The sequence below is a fragment of the Suncus etruscus genome, chromosome 5 (genome assembly GCF_024139225.1).
Source record: "Suncus etruscus isolate mSunEtr1 chromosome 5, mSunEtr1.pri.cur, whole genome shotgun sequence".
NCBI lineage: Eukaryota > Metazoa > Chordata > Mammalia > Eulipotyphla > Soricidae > Suncus > Suncus etruscus.
Window position 1 is genome coordinate 61,482,275 of NC_064852.1, and position 13,432 is coordinate 61,495,706.

Consider the following 13,432-nt stretch of genomic DNA (forward strand, 5'->3'; position numbering starts at 1 on the left):
AGCATTAGTGGTATAGTGGTGAGCATAGCTGACTTCTACTTCTGATTTAATTTCTAATTAAAGAGATTTAGATAAGACCCACACAATCCAAGAGTCATCTGGACTAGATGGTCTGAAAATATTCTATCCAGAGCAGTTTCCTTAGCTCCTAGGTCAACAGTTCTGTACCTCATTTTCTTTGAGCCTTTCTGTAATCCTACTCAGATAAGCACTTTATAGAAAAACAACCATGTAATTTGCATTCAGAAAGGCCTAAGACACTCTCTCCCCTCACTGCAACAAACCTGCCTGGTGTTTGTAAGAAGCTGAAATCCTTTAGGAAAGTCATCCTTCACATTTAGGCAAAGGAATTTAGCAATAGCTATATTTTAGGATCTGCTAGAGAGATTTTAAAAAACTATTTACCCGGGTTCCTCCTAGGACCAATTTAATTAAAAAACCTGAGGATAAGAAACCTGAAATCCATTAGTTTGTTAAAGCTCTCCCACTAATTCGAATGTACTACTATGGTTGAAAACTACTGTATCAAAGCTTTATGGTATTGTAATTCCCCTGCTGAAATGCAAAAGTTTTGAACAAAAAAAAATCTTACCAGTCAACATCTTGAGAATTAATTCATGAACTGATTTCTGTCCTGATATCTTATTTGGGGCAGACAAAGGTTATCACTTTTGCAAGAAAGCCTAAGGGTGAGAATATGGGGAAAAAAGAGTTAGAAGTAAGGAGCTGGGCATAAGGAAGTGGCATGAAAGATCTACAAGAACAAAATCATGTCTAAATTTATATTGAGATCATTGCACAAATAGTCCAGGAGGTTTGTCCCCCGGAATAAAGAAATTCACATCCACATCTACTGTTCATCCACTTTTAATGACAAAGTAGAAGTAGAACCAAAATAGGACACTTAGTATTAAGACTATAATTGGTGATGTGAAGAGAACACTGTAGTCTAAAGCAATGCAAGTAAAGCAGACACACACATCTGCATTTGAAGAAAGATTGCATTGACTTCCTGGCTGTAAATCAATTTAGACCTATGCAAGGCCCCAAAAATGACAGTGCTGACACTTGGTTTGTAGCCCTCTTTGCTTTACTAAGTCAACTAAATGTCCTGGGAAAGTTATTGATTTCTTTGACTCTCTCTTCATGGAAGAACTATATTCTGACTTTAAAGGAATTCTCTAGTTCTGACATGATAGTTTGGGGAGGATAAGTCATGGTCAGGGAAAATGGGTTTGGGCATTTATCCTGACCACCTGTCTGGTGATTTAGCAACAGGCTCCTGAAGCCAACCCCTTAATGTTTTTATTTCATGAAAATTTCTAGCTCCTTAAATCAAACTATTGTTTCCCTTTCACCTCTTTTAACAGAGTATGCCAGGTTGCCACAGCAATCATTGTGCAACAGTGATTTTAAAAAATCAAAACAATAAAAGAGGACAGGGATCAGTAAAGGCTTTTCAAGATAAGTGTGTTAGCCAAAATGAGAGGAGTGGCCTAGGTCCTCTTCACACTGATGTTCTTAAAGGAGATCACTCCAGCTTTTGTAATATAAGCAAAATTTACCTCTTATTTTTAATCTATTCTATTTGATGATGATGCTCAAATGATTTGGTACATCTCACCTGACAGGAAGACCCATTGGGGAATCAGGCAGTTTAAATTCATTATGAGAAGGGTTTGGTGAGGAGAGGCCTTGGTAGCATCCATCACCCACATATAGGTTACAATGTTATTTCAATATGTAGGGTGAGTGGCAGGACAGCAAGACTGGCCAAATAATCAAATGAATTTGCAAATAGTAGTCTCCCTTGGATGTTATAAATTTATAAGATGAGTGAGTAGATTAAGGATTAGAGGGAAAGATGAATGGATGACAGGATGTTTCCAACTTTTGGTAGGGGCAAGTGACTTCCAAATAAAGACTTAGGTGCTTTGGAGTTGCAGAGGGGATCAGCCTAAGGATATGATGTTTATCATGCCCTGTAATGGTTTAAGGAGCCAGATCCAGAGCAATAGCATTAAGAAGGCCAAATAAGGTTTGACTACCTGTAAGGAAATTTACTTCACTCTCTACTGTCTCTCCAACACCACTCAAGGGACGAGAAAGTGGTGTGGAGCAGCATAAATGTGAATGACTGAATCCTGAAGTGCCAACAGTAATATACAATGAATGTGGGAATCACAATTCAATTAAGGGCCTCATGAAATGGACACGACTGTTCTAAAAAAAAAAAACCCCAGCAAACTTTTTATTTTTTAAAAATCTTTATTAAAGAAAATGAAACTGGGATTTCCTGGTTGTGATTTATTGCACTGGGAAAAGCCAGAACAACCAAATGACACATTTTCTTTTACTCCTGGCAAGAAATTAGCCTCTGTGTTGCTAAAGGGCCTGTCAACAGCCTTGTCAATGAGAAAGAAAATCCAGATACCTAGAAGTCCAAAGCATTTTGCATTATTCACTTTCTCCTTTGATATAAAGGAGAAAGATATAAACCTTCTCTTCTGGCTTACTGTCTCATTGTAAGGAAGACAGAGTAGAGTGAACATATGTGGCAAGGTAGCAGTCACCAATGCAAGACAACAAAAAGGTTATGAAGAGAGAAGCTGCATCTATGGGCAAATTCTGCCAAACAATCTCCAACAATATGTTCCATAAAAAAATCACCATTACTTCCAGCCTCTCTAAAAGGTTATCTCTAGTTAAACTGAGGGGGCAAGGGCAGTTGTTGGGGGAGTAGTGGTGTATCATAAACTTGCACAGATTAAGTAACATACCCAAGATCAAGCAGATCCTTGAGTACCAATATTTGAATACAGCTCTGGCCTGTCATTAGCAGATTCTGGTGCCTTCTCACAGTACATTGAATTGGATGTGGGATGAGGATTAGTTGGTATCTGTCAAAGTGCTTAGACTACAACAGTTTTACAAAATGCTATGTTTCTCCTTCCCTCTCTTCACAGTGATGATGATTGGCAAAATAACATTTATATATAAAATAACATATTTGTATAACCTATAATTATTCTCAGTCCCCCCCTCAAGATTTTTGGCAATGTCCAACAAAATGTCCCATAAAAATAATTCTAACATACAAAATGTTTAATGATTTCAGGGATGACACACCCACCTTGAGAAAATGAAACAGTGGAATGCCACAGCAACCCACAAGGTATAATACCATCACTGAGGGAGTTTAGGTAATTTTTCCAAAGCCAGTGATCCAAACCCAAATACTCTCACTATAGAACTCTGACCTTTAAGAACCATTCCAATGACTGAAAACAATCTGGAATCATTAGCACAAACATGAAGTTGTCTAATCATTGAACTATTGCTATAATGAAAATTCATTAATCAATTAGAAAAGTTTGCCTTCCACATAAAATCATTGATATCATTTTCTCAAAAAAGCATTGTTTATTCAGAAGCAGGTAATAGTTTCATATGCATTTTACTATATAAATGCCACAAATTTTATGTCGATTGTTTTGGAAAAAGAAATTAAGTTTCTATTATTTAAAAAAATTTAGTTATACCAATATTATTTAAAAAGTCATTATTAAAAACTCTTTTAAAGCAAGATTTGGAAGCACAGAATACAAGTATGTGTTAAGAATGAAGTCCAACAAAATATATATCGTTTCTTAAAACAATTTAGTAATTTCCAATATTAATAAAGTTAAATTCATTGTTATAATTTATGTACTATAGTAAAATATATAACATTGATGAAAATCTGCTACTGTTTACAAAGTATGAGCTCACAAAATTTAATCTTTGTCTAGAGATTCTGCCCCTTTTTCAATTATTTCTTTATCTCATGCCCTCTGCAAAGTACCTCTCATTTGGCAATGCATTTGTTTTGTTTCCTTGTCATACTGTGTCATAATTTGTGTGGACCACAACAAGCAAAAATAGATTTGCCCATAATAAAAACATGAAAAGTAAAATTAAAGATAAACCACAAGAATAATCATTATTCATGTTCAAATTTAACAAAGAATTTTACTCTAAATGTAAAAAATCCAAAGAGTTCCTAAGAAAACAGTAAATAACCCAAGAGAAAACCTATAAACAAGCATTTATTGAAAAGAGGTGGACTCAAAAGATTAATAAGTGTAGGAAGTGTTAATTTTCTTAATAATGAGGAAATGATCATCATGTATTAGTTAAATATAAGGTCCCATCCCACCATACAATCATATAACTCAATAGCAAAGGTTAGTGCCTACAAGGATGCAATGAAATGCAACTTTCATCTTATATATGGGGAAAAGAGGTGGAGGAAGAGCTTATTCTGGAGAAATTCTTTGAATAACAATGACATTATTTATTATAATAATTGTAGTGTACAGACCTTTACAAACAGTAGCCCCAAATCCAGTTTTTTGTTCAAAAATCACCCAGCCTTGTGCACGAGGAAATACTCACATAAATGTTTGTGATGGCAATGTTTGTGCTTATGAAAAATGTCAAACAATAGTATTTTCCAAACCATAGGGCAATGGCAAACTAGTTGTGTTATACTCCTATAATAAAATGTTCCACAGAAACTCATGGAAATAAAAATGTTGAGGAAAAAGCAATCTACACTATGATAGAATACTTTTTTTTGTTTTCCTTTTTGTTTTGAGGCCATACCTGGCAATGCTTAGGGGTTACTCCTGGCTCTGTAATCAGGAATCACTCTTGAAAGTAGGTAGGGGGACCATATGGGTACCAGGTTGGGTACATGCAAAGCAAGTGCCTTAGCTGCAATATTATTTCTCCAGCTCCATAGATAAAAACTGAAAGCAGCAAGATCAAAGAAAATAGCAAAAGAGCTTCATTAAGATTCACAGCAAATTTCTCTGTGGGCCAAAAGACAATGGTGTACTACATTTTTAAAATCTCAATTAATAAGCACTCTAAAATATTTTTGAGTTTTGAGCAACATTTGGTTGTACTCAGTGCTTACTCCTGACTATACACTCAGGGTTTAAGGGATTATTCTTGTGAGGCTTGGAGGACCAGATTTATAGCCAGGGATCAAACTCAAATTAATCACATGCAGGGCAAGTGCTCTGAGAGCTATATTATCTCTCTAACTCCCACTCTCAATGACATTTTAAAAGACATAGTTTAAATAATCTTAAAAATTATATGAATTAATAAGTACCTTTGAACACCCAAAGTAATTCTTGGAAATTTGTATAAGGGAGAATTCTCTTTCTTCAACCTCAAACTGGACCATCAAGCTACAGTTATCAAAACAGTGTGGATCTGGAATAAAATCTTCATTTCAGACTAGTAGAGTAGAATTTAGAGTTATGATACAGATACTCAGGTAAATGTACATTTAATCTTTGAGGAAGAAGAGAAAAGTATGAAGTGGGGCAAGGAAAGTCTCTTTACTAAATAGTGTTGGAATAATCATTCAGTAGTAGAATAAAATCCATGAGTTGTGAGATTACCCAAGTCAACATAATTCTTCCACCCCTTGCAGACAGGTCTGAAGAAGTTAGGGTAGTGGTGAAGGATTAATAAGCCAAGATAGTAAGAAAGCAACATGGAGCCAGTGGCTTCTCACTTCACTGTCTCTGCTTCAGCCCAAAGCCAGCATTGCCTCTCTCTTTATTAAACCAATATCCCTTCACCAGGAGAGGGAAGGTTTAATAATCCTTGTGAACTTTTACATATCAAAGGAGAGGTTTTAAGAAAAGTGGAAGATGGGGGAATGCCTTTGATTTGGGTTAATAGCTGGGTGTCATCTTATAATCACATGCAAAAAATATTGCACTCCTTTCTAACTAACATAATGCACACAGGTCAAATAAAAATGGATTAAGAATGGCTTTGATATTATATGTGAATTCATAAGTGTTTCAAGGTAAAAATAAGTAGAATATCTATGTCATTAAAGCAAGAGTTATGTATCTTCAATGACCTAATACCACTGGTTAAGAAATAGAAACAAATATTAAAAAATATGGGACTACATCGAACTAAGAAACATTTGTACTGCAATAGAAATGAAGAACAGAATAAAAATACACCCACAGACTGGGAGGTAAAACTTAGCCCTCATTTATCTGATAAGGGGTTAGCATTTAACTTATAAAAAGCATTGGCAGAAATTTACAAGAGAAAAAATAAACAGTCCCATTAAAAAATGACATGTGCAAGATATCCTTCCTCACCAGCCAACGATAAGACAAAATCAGTAAACATGTCATCCTTTGATCTGTGCAAAAACCAAGAATGCTATATACAGATGACTGGTTGTTACAAGCAGGACTAGACAGTATGCATCCTGGGACCCACAACAACAACAAAAAGCTCTAACCTAGCTTTTGGTCTACAATCTGTTCAACAAACAAGATCTCCAATTCCAGAGGTCTGACTGAGACAACCGCAAGTGAACAGGTCTTCCAGAAACATAACGAAAGACTCTATCCCAGGCTCCATCCTAGGAGCAACATAATGACCAAGAATACCAACTACAGAAGATGAATTAAAACGACACTGAAGAAGCAGAACTGCTAGAACCACAAAGAAAGCCTTCATCATAAGCTCCATTCCTTGAGCTACACAGTCACCGAGATCTCTAGATACAGAGGACTGATTTTACCATCCATGATGAAACAGAAGTCTTCCATACACCACAAAAGCACTGAGGGGAGAGTAAATGATCATGTAAGGAGTCTATAGTTAATCCCATGACAGTATACTTCAGGGATGAAGAAACCTGTATCTCCTAGGCCAAGGGAATTCCCTCTATAATTTCACCAATAGTTACTGTGCCTATGCGGGGGGGGGGGGGGTTGAAAAAAAAGGAAAAAAAAAGCACAAAATAATCATTTTTCCACATATATATTTATTGATTGATTGTTTTTTTGACGTCCTTATTTTGGTGTAGATATTGAAGTTGATGTCTCCCTTTTATTTTATATTATTTTATCTTATCTTTCTCTTTCTCTTTGCACTCCGGCATGATTTGATTTCAGAACCAAGGCTATTGGTGGTGCTTCTCTTTATTGCTGTAGTGCTCACTGGATATTCAATTTGACATTTATTTTTGTATTGTTATGGTATTTCAATGACCTTTTTCATGTCCTCTCTCAAACTGAGGTTGGTAGCCACTAGAAGGACTCCGCCCATTTTCAGCATATTTTAATTCTTTAAAATTGTTTTTCTTATTCTTTACCCCATTATATTGCTTTTCTTTCCCTCAAACAAAAACACATAACTCGATTTATCTAGCTCAGCCTCTCAAATAGAGGGAGAAACAAGGGAGGGCACCAGGACCAAACAGATGTATGATCACTGATAGTAAGCTAGACAAAGAGGGGACCACCTACTCTAGAAGCCCTGGGGGTGATGGTGGGGGATATGGGTTGCAGAAAGGGAACGGGGAAGGAGGGAGGACAAACTTGGTGGTGGGTATTCCCCTGATTCAATGTTAATATGTACCTAAAATAATAATGTAAAAGATATGTAAGCCACTATGATCAAAATAAAAAAATGACATGTGAAGAATTTAATAGAAATTTCCTTAAATAATACATACCAATGGCCAAAATGTATATAGAGAAAAGCTCTGCTTTTTATGCAAATAAAAACAAGTAGGGCAATGCAAATAAATGCAAATTAAAAACAAGAATGAGATATCACCACATACCAGTAAGCACAGAACAAATCACACACAAAAACAAAAACAAATCATGTCAGTGTGAATGTAGGGGAAAAGATACATTGCCAATGATAATGTTAACTGGCCCATCCCTTTTGGGAAAAATTATGGACACTTCTAAAAAAAAAAATAGGAATTGATTTACAGATGACTCAGCAATTTCACTTTTTTGTTTCTACCTTAAGAGCTTAGAAAATCTATTCAAAAAAGACATTTGCACTCCTGTGTTCATTGCAGCACTATTCACAGTAAACAAATCTGGAAACAACCTCAAGTTTTCAAGAACAGATAGATAACTATATAAATAAATGATGGTACACATGCACAATAGAATAATATTTGACTATAAGAAAAGCTAAAACCATACAATTTGTGGGTGGATCTGTAGAGTATTAGAGTGAGTTAAATTAGTGAGATATAGAAGGACAGACAGAATAATTCTTCACATTTGTGAGATATAAAGATAGTACAGGTATAACAAATATTAAGATGGAACCAAAACAAAAAAACGTATCTCAGTAAGAAAATTGCCATGGATAGGCATAGGAGAGGGGAATGAATTTTAATAGGAACGACAATGGGACAATGGTAGAGAAAATGTTCACTTTGAGGAGGCTGTTATGAGAGATTGTTTTATACATGAAATCATATCACTAATAGTATAGTAAACCATGGTATGAAAATAAAATTAATATTCCAAAATAAAAGATATATCTATTTAATATGTAAATATGAATTTGTATAATCATAAATTGGTATTGAACATTAATTTAAAGTTAAGTGCAGTATGCTCTACCTTTTAAGTATATTATATTTATTTGAATATAAATATATAATAAAAAATAAATATCTAGGGATGTAACTCAGAGGTAGACACCTATCATGGACTTACTTGATTCCCAGCATCATATATACATAAAAGTTAAATATATGCAGAAAAGTAACAAATTTTGCAATATTTACCTCAATATTTATAAACAGAGATAAAGAAGTTTAATTATACTAGTAATATTTTTATTTAAAAAATATATAAATCTAAGCAAAAAGCATGAGTATTTATTGTATTTACTTAAGCCCAGGATCTCATCATTATGCTACAGCTAAGGTATAATTATGAATTGTATTTTTAAAATTTTTATGTAGCAAAACTCTTTATAATTAAAATATATAGCTTAAAGGACTGGATTGCACATATTAAATAAAGAAACCTCTGGCTTTGATCCTGGAATTGTCCACCAAGGAATTCTGAAAATAATTCCTAGGTACTGTGCTAAAAGTTCCAAACAGTTTAGGTAGTAGTACTCCCACTGAAATATATATATATGTGTGTGTGTGTGTATATATATATGTGTGTACATATATATACAGACATATAGCTGCTGTACAAACACTCTGACCCTATATATTTTTAATGCCTTTAAGTGTCATTTATATAAAAAAGAAATCTAGGTTAACCTTTTGAGAGAAGCAGTGCTGAGTTCTGTATAGAGGGCCTGGATTTGTCATGCCAAAGGATCTGGTCAGGGCCTCTTGTATGAAAGACTCTAGTACAGTCTGGTCTGAAATAGAAATAACATTCTCAAGCACAGCTCTCAAAGGAGACTCAAGGCTCTAATTAGGGGAAACATCAGAGCAATGAGGGCAGAGAAGATTTTTCTTAACAGTAGAAGATAATCCAAAATCCATTTCAATTTGGCTTAGAAAAATACACCCATGCATTATAGGGCAGATATCTGATGTTCCAAGAAATCATTTTACAGTCAGGTTCTGAAGCTGAAAGCTGGTTCAGAAAGAAGAGAGCAAGCTAGACAGCTCTGGGCCCTCTCACCAGAGAGCTGCCTTGCTCTCTTCAGGATAGAAGATAAGAGCTCCATCTCTTGGACAGAAGCACACCTTTCAACTTTGACCATAGACCAGGAGCCTTTTCAGTTTTGACCATAGACCCTGTGTAACTCACCTGCTCGTCTAACTATGACTTTCACATGAGTGAAATCAAAGAGCTGGGCAGAGTAAGGGTCAGAATTGTCTATGCATAATCACATTGAAAGAACTATTCTCCCCTAGCTTTTTTACCCTAGACAATATAATCACATTATCTTCCTTTGTTGACAAAAGAAAATAATAAACATTGAATGTAAAATAGCATATAGAATCTTCAAAATGGCAATTTTTGATAAAAATTATCTGTACACTTATGTTTATATATGAGTGGTTTATCTAATTCATGTATGCCTATACATGGGTATTTATCTCTGTGTATTGATATTCATTTCTCTAAGCAGCCTTGAATCTTCCCAAGAGTATCCACAGGGAAAAAATAATGATTAGATTTATCAAGCGAAGTTTTCCAGGCTGCCTTTCTGACTCCAGGCGAATGAGTAGTTGGCATGGTTTTTCGTTTTCATAGCCAAGGCAGTTTCAATATCCCCACAACACAATGCCTGAGGATACCTCTTTGTCAGAGTCCTTCTGTTTGACTTTTTTTTTTTAATGCTCTGGCCTCTCCTATTATTCTTTAATGCTGTTCATGAGTGTCTACTTAGAATCTAAAGACACAAAATCACCTTTACACTTTTTCTTTACTCACATCATTATTGGCATTCAGGAGAAGCCAAGAAGTCAACCATAACATCATTAGGGCATTAAAATCCCATAAGTCTTGTCACAGGGCCCTTTTTTAACTTAAATGTCTCAAGCCCCTGTGCTCATTGTTAACAATGTGTATTTATTTGCCTGGGGTTTTAATTTATATTCTTTGCATAAAATAAATTAAAACTATAGCCTAGAGTTTAGTTCTGTACTAAATGCATTCTTTAAAAGGCTTTATATAACTTAATGTTACTCTTTTGTTTGACTTCCATAAGAATAGAAAACTCTTTTAGTGATGACCCTCTTGCAGGAGATGATTCCGTCTTGTCAACCTTCAATTTATGTGGTCAGGTATTGCTAAGTCATGCAGATGTAATGTAACCATTGGATTCATCATTTCCACTCACTTCTGATTTCCTTAGGTGTATAGGCTAGGTCTCTAAGCTGTTTCATGGGAAAAAATCTCAATTCTTACACAATATTCTTCTGCAAAAATCATCACATGCCATTCTCTCCACTAAATTTCCTAATACAGGCATCTTTTTTATTAGGAAAATGAAGCATGAGTCTTATTTAATCTTTGGATCTGTAAGCCCATATTCGATTCTGCCCTGACCACCATATTACAAACAATTTTGAATACCCATAATCTTGCCACTAATCATCACCTCCCTCTGATTTCTCTTTATTTTACCATCAGATATCACCTTCTAGCTGCAAAGCATGAGAAATGTCAGGGGAAAATAGTTTTTATACATCTTATTTCCCATAACTTTTCTGAGAGGGCATATAGCAGTAATCATAAACAAGTGGAATAGAATAATGTAGACTTCTATCAGTTACTGATTCATTTTATTGTATAGACTATTAGAGTGTCATTGATTCCAGGCACTGTCATCAGAACTTGTGATAATGAGATGAACAGGTCAAAGTCTTTTCTCCCTAAGTATTTTTAGTCTAGTTTGGAGAAAGTGAGGAAAACAAATTATTAAAAAATCAGTGATAAATTAAATAAAGAGTATTCATCATATCTAGAATAAAGAAATCAATTTAATAGAGAGTATGGATGTCATCTTAGTCAGTTTGGGCTGCTAAAACAAAATGAGCATAAAATGGATTGCTTCTAAAACAAGAAATTTACTTTTTACAGTTCTAGAGGTTAGATTTACAAGATCAGGAACAGATGGTCTGGTGAGAAACTTTTTTTTAAACTGCAGAAAGCTGATTTCTCATGAGGAAAGCAAAATAACTTTTCAGAATCCCTCTTTTGATCATTGTTGTCATGAAGGCTCCATCTGTAAGCCTAACTACCTCACAAAGTTCCCACCTGCAAATATCACTATTTGGGTACAGAATTTCATTATGGATCTTTGGGTAAACACAGTAAGTTACTGACAATAATTTAGGTGATCCAAAATACTTTTCCACAATGGATGAGGAAAAGACCATCTAAACAAAAAAAATGTGCATTTCTTCTTATCCTTACTCATAAAATGTCCTCAACACCTTCCAACTGCTCCTTAAAGAAGATCTAAATATAAATCTTGAGTAGTAATTAAGGTATAATCAGGAAAGAATAACATGTTGGCCAACAAATAATTTTCTATTAATGATTAATATTTTTGACTAGAAGAGCCTAGAAGTTAAATGAGAGCTAGTCAAACTTGAAGAAGGAAAAGGAGTTTTGAGCATGGACACACTCTTAGTTGTAAGATGAGAATTTTATTCAAATGGTTTGTGGAAGAGTTTTCTCAGGAGGAGAGTGAGGGAAGCAAGATATGGCAGGGGAACCTGTTTGGTAAAGATAGGGTCTCAGCTACAAATAATTGACTTAAATTTGGCCTCACTCTGTGGCTAAAAGAAAACAGAGGAGGGTATCACTTCCTGTTTGGGAATCCACTGTACACAAGAATGTCAGATGGGTGTATTTATGAGTCACCCAGAATAGTAGCAGTGAATGCCTGTCTAAAACTTAGGAGGCAACAATAGAGCTCATTATAGGTAGCAGGGTGCCCTGGTAAAGATTCTGACAAACTACTTAATGTAATATTCATAAGAAGAGAGTAGAAAAAAATGGAAAGATATCACAAAGAGAAAGAATTCATAAGAGTAGAATGTGATAACTCTCACATCATCCTGAGAGACTGAAAAAGACAGTTCCTCAGAGACAAGGGACATTTCCCTTCCAGCAGCTGCCTGGCCCACTCAGCCTAGAAAAGTCTTATAATCTAGCAGCAGGGACCTCCCGCAAAGCATGTATCTGCCTTCACTCAACTATGACTGCAAGATCCCCACTTGCCTCCAATAATAGATTGTCAAGTATTCGTGCAGCTGCTACCAACCCTGAGCAGCATTTCCACTATAATCCCCAAAATGCTGGCACTGGCTATAGCACAGTACTTAGACGAAAGCTACAAATATCAGCAGCTAGTTGAATACTGCCAGCCTTGGTTTCCAAATGGTCCTTCACACTAGATTCCTTGTAAATCCAGCTTTGGGAAGTTTCTGAGAAACAGATGAGTCAGGCCACTTCTCAGCTGGTGTGAATCACAACTATGCAGGGGAACTTGCATTCACCTTGGTCTTAGCCTGGCTTTCAGGCCATAAGCCAAAGCAAATGCAGAGACTGGCACCTCAGAATGCTCAGGGACAAATAGATCTGTAAGTGAACTGAAACAAAACCAGACTAATAAACATTATTTGTATCTTTAGAAAGCTTGGTTAATAAGGAAACCCTGCCCAATCCTAAACTAGGAGTATGAAAAGTTCTAGCCTAGGACTGGGCAGGGTTGCTTTATAACCTATGCCACGCTCTTTCCACTTGAAATAAAAAATTGGCAGTCCCCCAATTCAAATAAATGTTCAAAATCAAATAATATTAACAGGGATGGAGAGATAGTACAGCAGGTAGGGCTCAAGTATTCCATGTAGCCAACCTCGATTCAAACCTCAGCATCCTACATGGTCCTCCAAGCACTGCTAGGAGTAAGTCCTGAGTGCAGAGACAGGAGTAGCCCCTAAACATTGCTTGATGTAGCAAAAATATTAATGAATAAAATTAATGTATAATATATCTATAATGTATAAAATTAATAAATAGACAACTCTATATTTACTTTTCATTGTATTTTTCTCTTGTCTGCAGACAAGTGCTTCTAAGCAACA

At 35.4% G+C, this 13,432-nt stretch overlaps 1 long non-coding RNA gene across 1 annotated transcript in view; it reads left to right on the forward strand.

Annotated features, from left to right (window-relative positions):
• The window catches only part of LOC126008889 (uncharacterized), a 681,047-nt gene that overhangs the window by 471,895 nt on the left and 195,720 nt on the right, over positions 1–13,432 (forward strand). The gene's annotated exons all lie outside the window — the stretch shown is intronic.